We start from the raw sequence: 14,832 nt of genomic DNA on the forward strand, positions 1-14,832 counted from the left end.
TGCAACCACTTGGACTAAATTTTTATTCAAAAATTCTCTCATTTCGCTTCTTCAATTTGTTGATGAAAGCACATGATTCTCAAAGAAAAATGCCTTACATTTTATAGATCAATTGTAAGGTGAATTTAGCTTGTTGGTGGTGAGCTTGATTTTGAGCAAGGAGTGCTCAAGGAGAAGCTTGCAGATTGTCATCCCTTCAAGAGCTTAGTTGTTTGACAACTAAATTGGAGCAAACATCAATCCTTGTGATTGATAGGTAATTTTCAAAAACACCCTATGTATGACATTTGTGTGTTTTATTGTATTTGCTACACACTATAGTTTAGGGTGCTTGATTTTCTTGTATGAAAAATAATTTTGAAACTTCCGTTGCTCAAGCAAGCACCTTAATCGATCCCCTTTCATCAAGATCAGGCCCGAACTCCGAGCCCATCCCTAACACAGGTGGAGGGCCCATGACAGGACCAACTATTCTCTTATAAATATCAGGTTTGAGCGTATGATTCATTCATTCACTCACTATATATTATTTTTCAGCACCACCTGTAATGCCCGAGATTTAATTACTGTAATCCGAAGTGGATTAACTAACAGTATTGAGATTGTAGGAGCTCGAGTGGGGTAGCCGGGCGTCGGTGCACCAAAAGACTACTCTTTTGTACAGAACCTGTGGCGCCCGAGCGGTAGAAAATGACCGCCCGAGCGCCAATGCATCACAAAAAAAGAATTCAGACAGAACGTCTGGCGCTCGAGCGGCTGCAAGTTACCGCCCGAACGCCAGAGTAGACCAAATTTAGAGCTCGGACAGAAACTTCCGCGCCCGAGCGGTAGTCTTTGACCGCCCGAGCGCCGACTGAAATTCAAGAAGAATGTGCCACGTATCTCTAGCATGCAACTTGTTATATATATATGTTTCATGCCTTCAGCAATTATCAGAAAAGAAGAAAAACGAGAAAGGGACAGAAGAATGGTGTGAAAAATCCTTACGCCTTTTATTTGAGGAAATTGAAGTTTACGAAGGATCCGTCCGTCAGAATTTTAATCCGACTTCAGTATCGTGTTTCTATCGACGAGAGCTTCAACTAGACGTAAGTTTTATTGAATTTTGATATGGTTTGAAATTATGGTATTGTCAGAATCGGATAGGATTGATATATGATGTTCTTGAGATATTAGACATCGTAGAACCGAGAACAGATTGAAGAACATATTGGTTATACATTTGTTTTGATTTTTCAGAGATGTAATTGAGATTATTCAGATTTCTGAGATTATGGATTATATTGGATATTGGTTATGATTTGTAATTGATATATGTTGTTGTCTGAGTCGACGAGGATATCGATATTGTACCGTTATTCCGTCGATATTGAATTAGATTGAGTATTGATCAGAACAGATCTGAGTGAGTTAAATATTGATATGTTGTGCCTATTCGATAGGTCATTGCAGATTGATACTGACAACTTTGACTTTGAGACTTCGACAGAGCCAGAAACCGACGAAAGAAAGGTATAAATCAATGTTAACCGGGAGATTGACTTAAGTCAGATTGGACTTGAGTTTCCCTAAACTACATACTTGTATGTTATTGTTTTCATACCTTTATATTGTTTGAATGAATATGCTTAGTCTATTGATTTATAGAAAAGTAGAGAATAGCACATAGCTATTGAGTGAGAGTCACTGACAGAGGTGCCAGATTATGACAGAGTAGTCACTGGCCCATTGCACATTGTCAGAATAGGCATTGGCGGATATGCCAAGTCTATGGCGGATATGCCAAGTCTATGGATATTTGATTTATATCGATGTTGTTTAGGAAGGGATCGATTCCTATCGCGGAGATTCGGTATATTGTAATATCCAAGAACCGGGATCCCTAGATAAGAGATGAGTCGAGTCTAAGATGACGAGTCAAAGAATTTTATCTGTATTCACTAATGTGTCATAAATTATGACTTATGTTTTGTGATACATGGTTTATGCTTTTGTATATGATTTTATGCATTGCATGTATACATTGTTTATACTGGGATTATATTTTCACCAGAGTTATCCGGCTGTTGTCGTGTTTGTATATGTGCATGACAACAGGTGGGACATGATCAGGGTCAAGAAGAGGATGAGAGAAAGGACAAGTTAGCGTGGTGATCCGGATCAGAAGTAGTTAGGTTTCAACACTTGATATATAGTAGTTGAACCCTAGTTTCGTTTGTTGTATGCTGTACAACACTTGTACTGTTATACTGATATGTATATTAGAATGATTCCATTACATTCCGCATTTTTAAAAAAAATTTTAGACCCTGGTTATCTTAATTGATTGGATTATCCCCAAAGAATGATTAAGAAATGAATTAGCGTCCGGGTCTCCACACCACCCTTAACTACTCTCCACTTATATCCTTAGTTTCTGACTTGAGCGTCGAAGGGGCTACGCCGAGACACCCTCACGGCCTCTTTCTAACGGTTTCCTTTGTGATTTCAGGCTTAGGGCAAATTCGAAGCCTGCATCTAGACTAGTGTCACTTTCTGGAATCAGACCCTAAATGTTAAGTATCACTTGTTTTTCCATTTCGTTTTTTACATTATTATTTATCAAAATTTTCGAATGTGTTTTCATATTTCTGCTTGAAAGCTGAAACAAAAGATACACATTTAAAAACACAGACTAAAACATAATTTTTCAATTTGGACCACGGTGACAAAATACAACAATGCCTTTCATAATAATACCAGAATTTCATTGGGAAACATCAGGCATAAAATTCAACATGCTATCAAGAGTTCTCACTACAAAAAAAATCTTAGACAACAAAAACTTCGGCGTTTTTCCCATCAGCTCTAGAGGTCTTGGACGCTCAAACTTACGAATAACAGAACGATTCCGGTTATTTAACGCAGGGTTATAACCGAGTCGGTGATCATGTTCAACAAAAAAATAAAAATAACTACTTAAAAGAATTTCTAGCATCAACTCGCACGACCAATATACATGTCTAAAGAATCCAAATCATGCACAATAACATGAACTACTCAAAATATAAATAAATCATAGCAATAACAATGTAAATTGGCAATAAAGATAAATTATGTAAACAAGAGGAAAGGGTGTCGAAATAACTATGGCATACCTGGTGGGAGGGATTGCTTCAACTTTTCTGCCTTCTCAGCATCAAACACACAAAGTGTGTAAAGGTACTTGGAGCACCGAACTTTGAATTTTACAGCACCCTTTCTTCTCTTAATTTTAACAGAATAGGCATCCTTCCTTCTTGCAGTGAGAAGGAAATCCTTGATCTCATGGATTTGTTTCGGCTGCAAATTAAAAATAGGAAGACAAGAGTTTTCTTAACATGGATTAACTGAAGTAAGATAGGAGCCATCATAAAACATTATTTATTCTTAAAAAATTATATTTAGAATAAATTAACTAAAAATAGTGTGAAACATATATGCTACAGGCCTAAAGCATACAAAGATAGTTGCGGGGAAGACGAGGCCCAGAAGGGCAGGTTGTCCCCTCAGCCGCTTCTTTTTTAAGTTTTCTTTTAAAACTATTATAAATATCATGTGTAATATGAAGGGGAACTTCAAAAATGATGCAAAAACATGTATTAAAAAAATTTGGAACCAAAGTTAGCTTTATACATTTATCTTTAAACCCTGATGCACTAACAACTAGGGGTGGGCGCGGGTCGGGTTTTCGGAATTTCGGATACCCGAAAAGTCGGGTAGTAACCAACCCGATCATGTCGGGTACCCGAAATTTTCGAGTATTTTTGCCGGGTACCCGAAAAAAAAACATTTTTTAAATTTTTTTTGAAAAAATATATGTATTTTTCACATTTCACAAAAAATCATGTAGTTATATCGAGTTATGCTTAGTCATTATATCATATTATGGCTAGTAAATTAAAAAAACACATGTATTTTTCAGATTTCACAAAAAATCGTGTCATTATATCATTTTACGATTAGTCATTTGTCATTATGTAGGGTTATGACTAGTCACAAAAAAATACATGTATTTTTTAATTGAATAGACGGATAGACCCATAAAAAAGTATAAAAAAAATATTCGGGTACCCGATACCCGATCGAGTATCGGTACAATTACCCGAACCCGAACCCGAACCCGAACTTGATAATGTCGGGTACCCGACGAACCTGATTTTTATAAAAAAATACCCGACTCGATCGAGTCGGATCAGGTACCCGATACCCGAGAATAAATGCCCACCCCTACTAATAACTAAGTTATCCTATATATTTTTTTTTAAATGGCAACCTTCTAAAACCTCTTTTGGAACAAAAGAGATCAATTAAAAGAAAATTTAAGATTATAAGCAGTAAACCGACCTGGTGCAGACAGCAGACATATAAACTGAAACGTCTGCTATTCGTTTCCTTAAAATGTACTAGAAATTTTTTTTCCCAAACCTCACTAAATCGGCCGAGATGCATAATCACATGCATAAAATATTTTGAAACCATTTTAAAATAAAACAATTAACTATATATTTGAGAAATACAGCTCATACTATAATCTCTCAAAAATCACTCAAAAATATAAATAATAAGTCGTAAAAATCTTTAATATAAATCATAATCTTAAATGCGGAAAGCTAGAAGCGTTGGTCCTCGGGTCGTGTGCACTTCAGTCCAGTCAGGTCAACCATCAAGACCTCCCATAACATTAATATCATAAACACCGGCATCAATAACACCTAGTGAGTCTAAAGACTCAACACACCATAGTCTTGATAACAAGTAATACATATAAAATCACATGCAACAGTGAAAAATACTTGTAATTAAAATATCGTTTTCATGAAGATGCATAAACTTTAAACATGAACATTTTCGTCAACATTTTCATGATGCATAACTTAAACCTCAACATTTTTCCTTTTCCTCATTTCATAACATAAATATACTTTTATCATGAACATAATCATTTTTCCTTTTTGTCGAATTCAGATCGTTAATTGTGACTTTTCTCAATCCTCAAAAAGGCGATGGATCCATCTACATGTAACCACAGTACTGGGCGGTGGGGGACATCAGCGACACTCTCACCGGTCAACTGAGCCCTGGCCTATCCTCATCGAATGGAAATACGATTGTCGGGCTCTCTCTGGGGCTTTATCCCATAAATGGGCTCTCTCTGAGGTATTTTCTCTCACGATATCTTCATTCTTATCCTCATATCCTCAATGATGTCAGTGGAAATACGATCGTTGGGCTCCTACTGGGACCATAACCCTCACGATAATCTCCAACATAACATCATTATAGTCACAATTACTTCACTTCCTTCAACGTTTTACATTTCCATCACTTTGATAAAAATCGTGCATAACATATCATTTTTATTTTTGAAACCAAGTATGCAACATGTCTTTTAAATGGCAACCTTAAATCATAAAAATCAATAGACATTTAAAAATCATAACATGTAAAAATTCATAAATATTTGAAATAATCATAATAGCATACAAAACAGCTTTCAGAGCACTGCCATGACGTTTACTAATTTTTAGGTGTAAAAAGACCGTTTTACCCCTGGACATATAATTTTACGTTTTTGACTTTTTCCTAATTTCTTTGACTCTAACATGTCCCAATTAATTATTTAAGCCTACATGAATTTTCTCATATTTTTATTTAGCTTAAATCGACGACTTTTAAATTAATCTTTAAACATAACGTATTAATGCGTTTTAATCCCGAATTAAACCAAAACTTAATACAAAATTCCCAAATTTAAAACTTAGACTTTTAATAATTATTTGAGCTTAAATATAATTTTCCATAATTTTATAAAGCCTAAAAGTAGGCTTTTAAATTAATTCGTTAATTAACGTTTCGTGCGGCGATTAAATCTCGAATAAATCCAAAACTCGTTATTTTGATCCCAAATTTTAAAAATAGCATTTTTATTATTTATTCTACCCTTTTAAGTCATGAGCCACCCCCGTGGACCCATGGATTCAAATTTTGTTCTTAAATTTTTGTTTTTGACCCTTAACCGATCAACCTGAGCCATCTCCCGATTTACTCGAGCCATGCCTAAGCCATCTCAAGCCAAACATTAGCCAATCCACCTAGGGACCCTACGAACCAAGCCCAGCCCGAAAAACCAGCCTTGGCCCGCTCAAAAACCTTCTGGAACTTGACCTCATATTATGTATGTGTTGAGCGTGAGTTACCCTTGAGCAATAAGACTCCCACCTAGTGTAGGACCTTTCCAGCCCTTAACCACTTGACCCCTCATGAACCTAACCTTCCCTGGACCACGCCCAGACCAACCCAAGCCCTTGGACGTGAGCAGCAAACCACTGAAGCTTGACAGAAACCTCTCGCCTAACTTGCTGTCATGAGCTTCTCCCTCACGTTTGTGTTTGGCTCGAGCCATGTCGAGCCACCCTGCACCAACTTATGACCAGCCCCTCTAGGCACCCTCCTAGACCCTTAGAACCCATAGGACTCTGCCCCAAGCTTAAAAACCGAAGCCCCCCACTTCTGCACAAGCATGGCCGAGAAAAACCCACCTCGACTAGGACTCCATGTTTTCTTGCTTAGCCACTTGACCACCGAACCAGACCTTGAACCAGCCCCTTTTGCACCTTCTTAGGACCCTAAGGAGCTAACCTAGCCTAGCCCAAAGCCCCTGGCTGAGCCACAACACCCTGCACAACTTGCTGCACACCAGCGCTAATCTTCCTTGAAACTCACGGGTTGCTAGGACTCCTCCCCAGCCCTCTTGACTCAAGTCCTAGTGTGGGTAGGACTTTTCCCTTGATCCAGGCACTACCCTAGCCCAGCCTTGGTCTGGCCAAGCCAAGCCTTGCACCAAGTCTCCCCCTTAACCAAGCCCTATGATCCCAATCAACCACTTATGGTTTCCAGATTCTGTTGTTCGGTTTTGCAACGTTTTAGTTGTGTTATTTGGACCCTAACTCGTGTAAAAACATGCTTAATCCATACCCTAACCATGGCAGCCTCTTGAACAACATAAAACATGATTTTTGAACCAAAACACAAGAGTTTAGCACATGTTCATGCATAGTTATGAAAATAACAATTTTGTGCCATGTTTTCATTCAAAATATGCTTAGATAATTAATATGGTGTGATGGATGTTTGAAGGGGAGAATAGGGCATGCCTTTGCGTATTGAACGAACGAAAATTCGATGGCGATGCGAAGAACGACGATGCAGAGACTAGGATGAAATTTCCTTCAAAAAGCTGAAGCTATTCTCCTTGGAGAATCACGTGTGTGCTGTGATTTGTGAGGGAAGAGTTTGTAAAATATTGGGGAGGTGGGGCGTGGGTTTATGTTGTGAATTGTGGTGTGTTTTAGCACTTTAAATATAAAAAAAACACAATAACAAAAGCCTTGGCCCATTATCAAGTTAAATAGGACCATTAAGCTCATTAGTGCTTAATTAAAAATATTAAAATAATTTTACTTAAATAAGTTTGTGAATTTATTAGTCGGGTTGCCAAAACGTTTGTATTTTTGTTGAAAAACCAACACCGATAAAAATTACGTTCCGGCGTATAAAATCACTTCAAAACCTCATATTTTTAAAAAATAAGAAAAATCATCACCCTTATTTTAAATAATTAAAAACGATTATTTAATAAAAAAATTTACATTTTTCAGCCCTCGGTCTCCGTTACTCGATCGCAACTCGAATAACCTTTAAAAATATATTTTAATGCAACCATGTAGAAAAATATATTTTAAACATGTAAATATGTACAATATAATCAATTCATGCAATTAAAACATATAATTAAAATACAAAGGAATTTAATAATTTGTATGCATGAGGTTCGCGTGGACCTTAAAATTTTCGTGGCGTTACATAAACATTTCTAGTTTTTTCAAAACTGGAAACTCAATATTTACACGCTACAAAATAATTTTACTGGAAAGTTTATCACGAAAACATTTTGCGATATCACACTTATAAATAAAGCTTCAACTATCCTAAAACAATTTTTAGCTGATAGAATAAGCATATATTGCTTATAAGCAATTTTTCATTGAAAAATCAAGTGCACATAAATTGTTGAGGGTAATATCTATCCTAGTTTTCACACACCACAGAGCTTGCATCTCGGCTCAAGGCTTGGCGTTTTGGCAGAAAACACGCTTTTAGGTTTTGAAGTCTATGAGTCAAACACCACCAACTCCGCCTTTCAAAATTAGATGATAACATGGCTTTGAAGTTGAAATCACAAAATCATAACTTTACAAGAAATCAGTCGCAGAAGATTTTGTTTCCACATCAGTGAAGCCAGCAAATTCATTCAAATATAATCCAACATTAGAGAAACAACGAATTCTCCTGTCACTTTCAAATTTACCACAAAACAAGAGCAGGACCAAATTGAAGAATCGTGTCCTGGGCACCTAAGGCACTTCAAAAACAATATTCTCCATGAGATGCAGTAGCTCGTGTTCTAAGAATGTGTACACCGATGAATTAGATCGAGTTTGGTTTTCAAACCAATCGGAAGGCACTCGAAATAATCATTCGTTAAGGAAACTGATATATTTTATATCATGTGCAACTGAATAACTGAAGATTACATGGGATCAGTTCTGGCATCTATCAGTTCAGTTATGGATAGAACTGAACTGAAATCAGCTGAACTGATCAAATCAGTTAAGAACAAAACGAGCAGTTAAACAGATAAATAACAAAAGATATGTTTATGGATGTTCGGAGACTTCAACTACTCCTACGTCGCCCCTTCTACCTCCTCGGATAGGATCCACTAGAAGACTTTGATTTATACAACTACTTGTACAAACCCACCCAGCTTAGGACTTACAAACTGCCTAACTGAACTCCTAGTCTAGACTGAAGGCATCATCTTCCAGCCAACACTTCTTTAACGTCTACGTGTCAAAGACTACATACACAAGTTTAATGTCTTTGTGCAAGACTGTAATTTGGGTGATGGTGTGTGCGTGTGTGTGAGAACTGATCTCTAAGAACAATACGAAAGTGTTCTCAAACACTGAGGGAAATAAAGCTTCTAATCTAAGCCGATATATCTATGAAGTGTTCCCTCGGCTGGGCAAAATGCTTCTTGAAAGCTGATAAGCAATATGAGTTCCCAACCTCATTTTCTTCCACACTTCTTCTCTTTTTACTATGTGTTGTATCGAGTCTTCACTGATCTTCTATTTATAGGTGAGAAGTCTTGATCTTACAGTGAGACTCAATTATTGTATCTGTTGCATTTGAATTCGTTCCTTGAGATCTACGTTGTACTACCCGAAAACCCTTCTGGAACATTTTGGCTTTGAGCGCTTGAAGCAACGTTCATTATTGTCCTTTGACTGGACAAAAGCTGTTGTACCTTTGCGTACATTGGATTCCATTAAGTAAGCTTGTCGTGATCTGCATCTGATTGCTCCTAACTAATGTTCTGAATTGGTCAGTTGAACTGGCCTTGTTCTGATGAGATGAAATCAGTTGGCTCGTCAGCTGAACTGATTTCATTGATTCAGTCTAACTGGTCAGCTGAGATCTTCATCAGCTGACAGGACTTCTGAAGGTTTTCTGCTGAACTACCTATCAGCTGGACATTCAGTTGAACTATTCTATGATGCATCAGTTGAACTGGTTCAGTTCATGTGATCAGTTGGTTCTTTCAGTTAGCATCATTGACAGCTTTAGTTTTGGCTCGTAACTAATTATTTAAGTTTCAGCTTTTTGAGCACTTAGGTAGAATTATTAATAACAAATCAACAAGTTTTGTTAACATCAAAATCAAGCAAAGATTACGAACATGAAATGTTCCAACACAATTCCTTATCGACAAACTCAACAAAGCATATATTTTGATAGTTTTAGAACATTTCGCATCTAAGTCTCTCCATGTAGAAAATCAAATTTATAAATATCAATTAAACTAAATACATTAGCGGATTAAGGAGTGTAATTAGTAGGGTACCATTGTTTCCGGCGAGAGGTCGACGCAGACAAGAACCCTAAGCCTCCTGCTATTTGATTATATTTTTCTACTTCGAATTCAAGCCGAACCCTCAAAAGTCAAAACCCATACGAATGCCAAGAACTTATGGGTTAATGGTAGAATTCTGAAATTGAGGACCAAATTGGATAATTTTTGAGGAAATTAGGAATTTATCCTGCAATTGTTAAGAAATTTGGGGATTAGTTTAGTAATAAGTGAGAATTGAATGGTTTAAATGATAAGAATTTTCGATAATTTAAGCTTGAAGGAATATTTAGAACCTTGGGATATCTTGGTTATAATGTTATAAAGAATGTTAATCAAGGGTGTTGTAGGATGAATCAATATTAGGCTTGAAAATCTAAGCGTTAGTGGATGCGTTTGAGATTTTAATGTTGAAATGTGATAGGTTGATGAACATCCTGGGTATAATATAAGGAAGGTAATATACGATAAGCGTGGTCATCCATTCTTTTTATATTGAGAATTGTAAGAAAAGTTGAAATTCGAGGTTATAATAACATAACACCAAGTCATCATGGGTCGTTTTAAGTTGCGATTCGCAAACGAGGATTTAGAAAGTAAATTTAATTGGGATCAAGGAGACGTAAGGACATCCTAAAACTTAAGTTTTATCAGAGTGGCGCAGTGGAAGCGTGGATTATTGGGATACTAGAACTAAGTCTAAATTTATTATTACCAAGGATAAGCGAATTTCAAGGACGAAATTCAATTTAAGGGGGGAAGATTGTAACGCTCCGAAAATTTGAAGGCTCACGTAAACCACATGTTAGCAAGTAATTAAATTCCTTATGTGTTTCAATTAATTTTTTTAATTGTATAAATTAATTATGTTGTGCATGTTGACATGTTTAGAATATATTTTTCTACATGGTTTCATTAAAATGTATTTTTAAAGTTTATTCGAGTTGCGATCGAGGAAGGAAGACCGAGGGCTGAAATATGAAAAATATTTTTATTAAATATAGTTTTTAATTATTTAAATTAAGGGTGATGCTTTTTATTATTTTTGAAAATAAGGAGTTTTGAGGTGATTTTATACGTCGGGACGTAAATTTTATCGGTATACGATTTTCAGCAAAAATGGGAACGTTTTGATGTGAGGCCATTTCCATTAGAAAGATAAGACATAAGGCTATAACTTTCTTATTTTGAGTTTTGGTCAATCCATTGGGGAAGACGAGACAAAAGTGGCCTGAAGTGTGTCGTGCGTATCGTCGTTGCTACAATGACACATGTTGGGAGATTGAGCATAACTTTTTCCTCAGACCTCCAAATGACATGAAGCCAATTGGAGATGCAAGACAAGATATAGAGCTACAACTTTCTTGTTGACCACTTTCGCAAATTCTGAAGTTAAAAATGAGTTTTTGGCAGAATATGGAGCGTCCCTGTGCCAGATCCCGCGCGATGGCGCGCCCGGTGCTGAAACTTTGGGTGTTGGGCAGTATGGTGCGCGCCCCTGCGCCAAAACACCCGTCATGGCACCCAGCACTTGTACAAAAAACATGTTTTGAGGTTTGGAGGGTATATAATAGATTGGGGAATGATTTTTGTACCATTTCTTCTCATCCTCATTTCTTTCCATCGGTTTAGAGCTAGGGTTCCTCATTTCTCCTTCAATCCAATTTCTTTCAAGACATTAATCTTTGATTGAAGCCTTAATCTTTGCTTGGAGATTTGAAGTTTTTCTCCTCAAGAGTTTAGAAGCAAGGTAAGAAAGCTTATTTCCTTGAGTTAGTGATTGAAGGGAAAACAATGTGTTGTTTGGTTTGAGTGTTGAGGTAAAGTTGTTAATATAATGATTGATGGTATTATTATTGTATGTACTGGTATTTTGAAAAGAAATGGAATCGAAGACAAGGGAAAAGTAAATGAGCTAACCCTTTAGCACGCATGTCATGTGTTTGATAAAATGATTCAATGAATTTTTTTTATGTCATATTACGGTTAAGAAATTTACGGATATTGAATCGATTCAGTATTGAATTAATTATGAATTTTGTACAGAAATTGCTCTGTTTTGATAGATGATCAAAGTTCTTGAGTTATAGTAGAATTCAGAGGTTCAAGACTTCTCACATACACATTTCGATCTTCTTTTGGTAATATTGAAAGGTATGTTACGGTCGGTAACATACGAGGTAAAAGTATCATTTTTTATTTTAAATTGAAAATTCTATGGCTCGATGAATTAATTGTGATTTGATGATGATTGTGGCCTTGAGATGAGTTTATTATTATATCGAAATGATGATATTGATTTGCATCATTACATTGCATATTGAGCCACTTGTCGATTCAGATTTGATATGGCGGAGGTCGCCTTGATTTATTGATTTTTGGACGTATGGGGCTATAGTTGAGTTGGCATAGTGTATACGGAGGTCGCTGCTATGGCCTGAACACTCTCTATAGGTGCACCATAGTCCTGGGATTGTAGAACACAGCAACCCACCTCGAGCGGATGAGTCGGTGGATGTTGCTGGGAGATTCTCTTTCCTTGGGTACCCTATGACCAGATGATTCACTTGATCTTGAGATTTATTGTTAGCCCACAGCTTCTGATCATGCATTGCATTATATTGCATCTTTATGAATTTCATGTGAACTATTTGTCATTTTAATTCTCATATGTTATTGATTGTATCATACTGGGTTTATACTCACTGGCACGTCGGCTACCTCTTGTTTTCATGTGCTTGACGATAGGTGAGGCGAGGCTTGGAATGCAAGAGTCCAGCTCCAGGCGAGGAGATACGAGTTAGAGTGTTGGGATTACATTGGTTCATTAGTTTATTTTGGCATGTTGAAAATTATATTTCAAACATTTGAGACATTTAAATTATTTTGACGATGTTTATGTGGATTTGTGAATCACAAATTATGTATTTTACTCAATCATTGGTTTGTTACAATTACAATTATTAGTATTAGATATCGGACCTGGGGCCCCACAAATCGTGCGTTAAAAACGCAAAGGAAAGCCATATTCTTCCCTTTACTCATCCATCACACCATAGTTGAAACGTCTGTCCTTTTTAATCCTTAAACGTACTAGATTTTTTTTTTCAAACCTCACATAGCATCGGCCGAACCATAAAATATTTTTGACACCATTTTAAAATATAAAACAACCAAGTAACATTTAAAATTCAAAGGAAATAGTTTAAAGCATAAAATCGTCAAACGTTTTACCAACCTCAAAACATTATTTGAAAAGTATAGTCCATACTATAAGTTCGCCTAAATTGAATTTCGTCCTCGAAATTCGCTTATCTTTGATAACCCAAAGTTTAGATTTAGTTATAGTATCCCAAAACTCCACGCTTCTGATGCGCTACTCTGATAAAACTTAAGCTCTAGAATGTCCTTACATCTCATTGATCACAATTAATTTTTCCTTCTAAATCTTTATTTGCAATTTGCAACTTAAAACGACCTATGATGACTTAGCGCGATATTATTATAACATCGAATTTCCACTTTTCTTACAATTCTCAATATTAAAAGATGGATGATCATACTTATCGTATATTATTTTCCCAATTTTATACCCAAAATGTTCATTAGCTTACCATATTTCAATCTTAAAATCCCAAACGCATCCGCTAACGCTTAGATTTTCAAGCCTAATATCGATTCATCCTACAATACCTTGATTAACATTTCTTACAACTTTATGACCCAAGATATCCCAAGGTTCCAAATATTCTTAAAAGTCTAAATCATCGAAAATTTTTATCATTTAGCTCATTCAATTCGTTCTTACTGCTAAACTAGTCCCCAAATTCCTTAGCAATTGAAAAATAAATTGTAAATTTCCTGAAAAATCATTCTAATTGGTCCTTAATTTCAAAAATCCTACAGTTAATCCCATAAGTTCTCGGTATTCTTAATTTTCTTCTACTGGTTTCCCATAACATAATTTCAAAAATTTTAAACTTATTCACCAAAAAATCAATTCTTATAACCAATCTTACTTTTCATCAAAACTTAAAATCCCAATTTATACATTTCTATACTCCCAAAGTTAATCGCAATCTTCGAATCATTATTACTTACGAGTAATTCCCAAAAATTAATCCAACTACTAACCACAAATCATAAATATTTTATTAGAAAAATTTGCATGTCCCAAAAAATTCATAATATTCACGATTAACTTATGGCCGAAAAGTAGAACGTCAATACTAAAACCCAAAAATTAACATAGTTCAATTCCACCACGAAGCCAACATGCGTTGAAATCAAATAATTTCTTATTTCATATCTTATCATGTATATAAATTCCAAAGCATTTAAGAAATATATCTTCATAGAACTATTAAACATGTTACGTAAACATATAATTTATGTAATTATGCAGGAAACATCATAAAATCATATAAAGCATTTAAACTTAAAATTGAGGCTTGATGACTGATCTTTCTGGCGTTGATGGTGGCACAACCCTTTACAAGACCTTTGCTCTGATACCAACTGAAACGTCAGCCTTTTTTAATGCCTAAACGTACTAGAAATTTTTTTCTTCAAACCTCACATAGCATCGGCCGAACCATAAAATATTTTTGACACAATTTTAAAATATAAAACAACCAACTAACATTTAAAAATTCAAAGGAAATATTTTAAAGCTTAAAATCGTCAAACGTTTTACCAACCTCAAAACATTATTTGAAAAGTATAGCCCATAGTATAACCTCTCAAAAACCAATTATAAACATAAATAAAAATCATAGAATATCTTTAACATAACTTAAAAATGATAAATCATAACTAGTGCGGAAAACTAGCGT

General features: G+C 35.7%; 1 long non-coding RNA gene across 1 annotated transcript; it reads right to left on the minus strand.

Annotated features, from left to right (window-relative positions):
- Positions 1-2,660: 2,660 nt before the first annotated feature.
- On the minus strand, positions 2,661-10,104 carry LOC140983427 (uncharacterized). Its single transcript, XR_012176425.1, has 2 exons — positions 9,992-10,104; positions 2,661-3,321 (listed from the first exon to the last, which is right to left on the minus strand). It is a non-coding gene; the product is annotated as an uncharacterized lncRNA (long non-coding RNA).
- Positions 10,105-14,832: the final 4,728 nt, after the last annotated feature.

The sequence above is a fragment of the Primulina huaijiensis genome, chromosome 8 (assembly GCF_012295235.1).
Source record: "Primulina huaijiensis isolate GDHJ02 chromosome 8, ASM1229523v2, whole genome shotgun sequence".
Taxonomy (NCBI): Eukaryota; Viridiplantae; Streptophyta; class Magnoliopsida; order Lamiales; family Gesneriaceae; genus Primulina; species Primulina huaijiensis.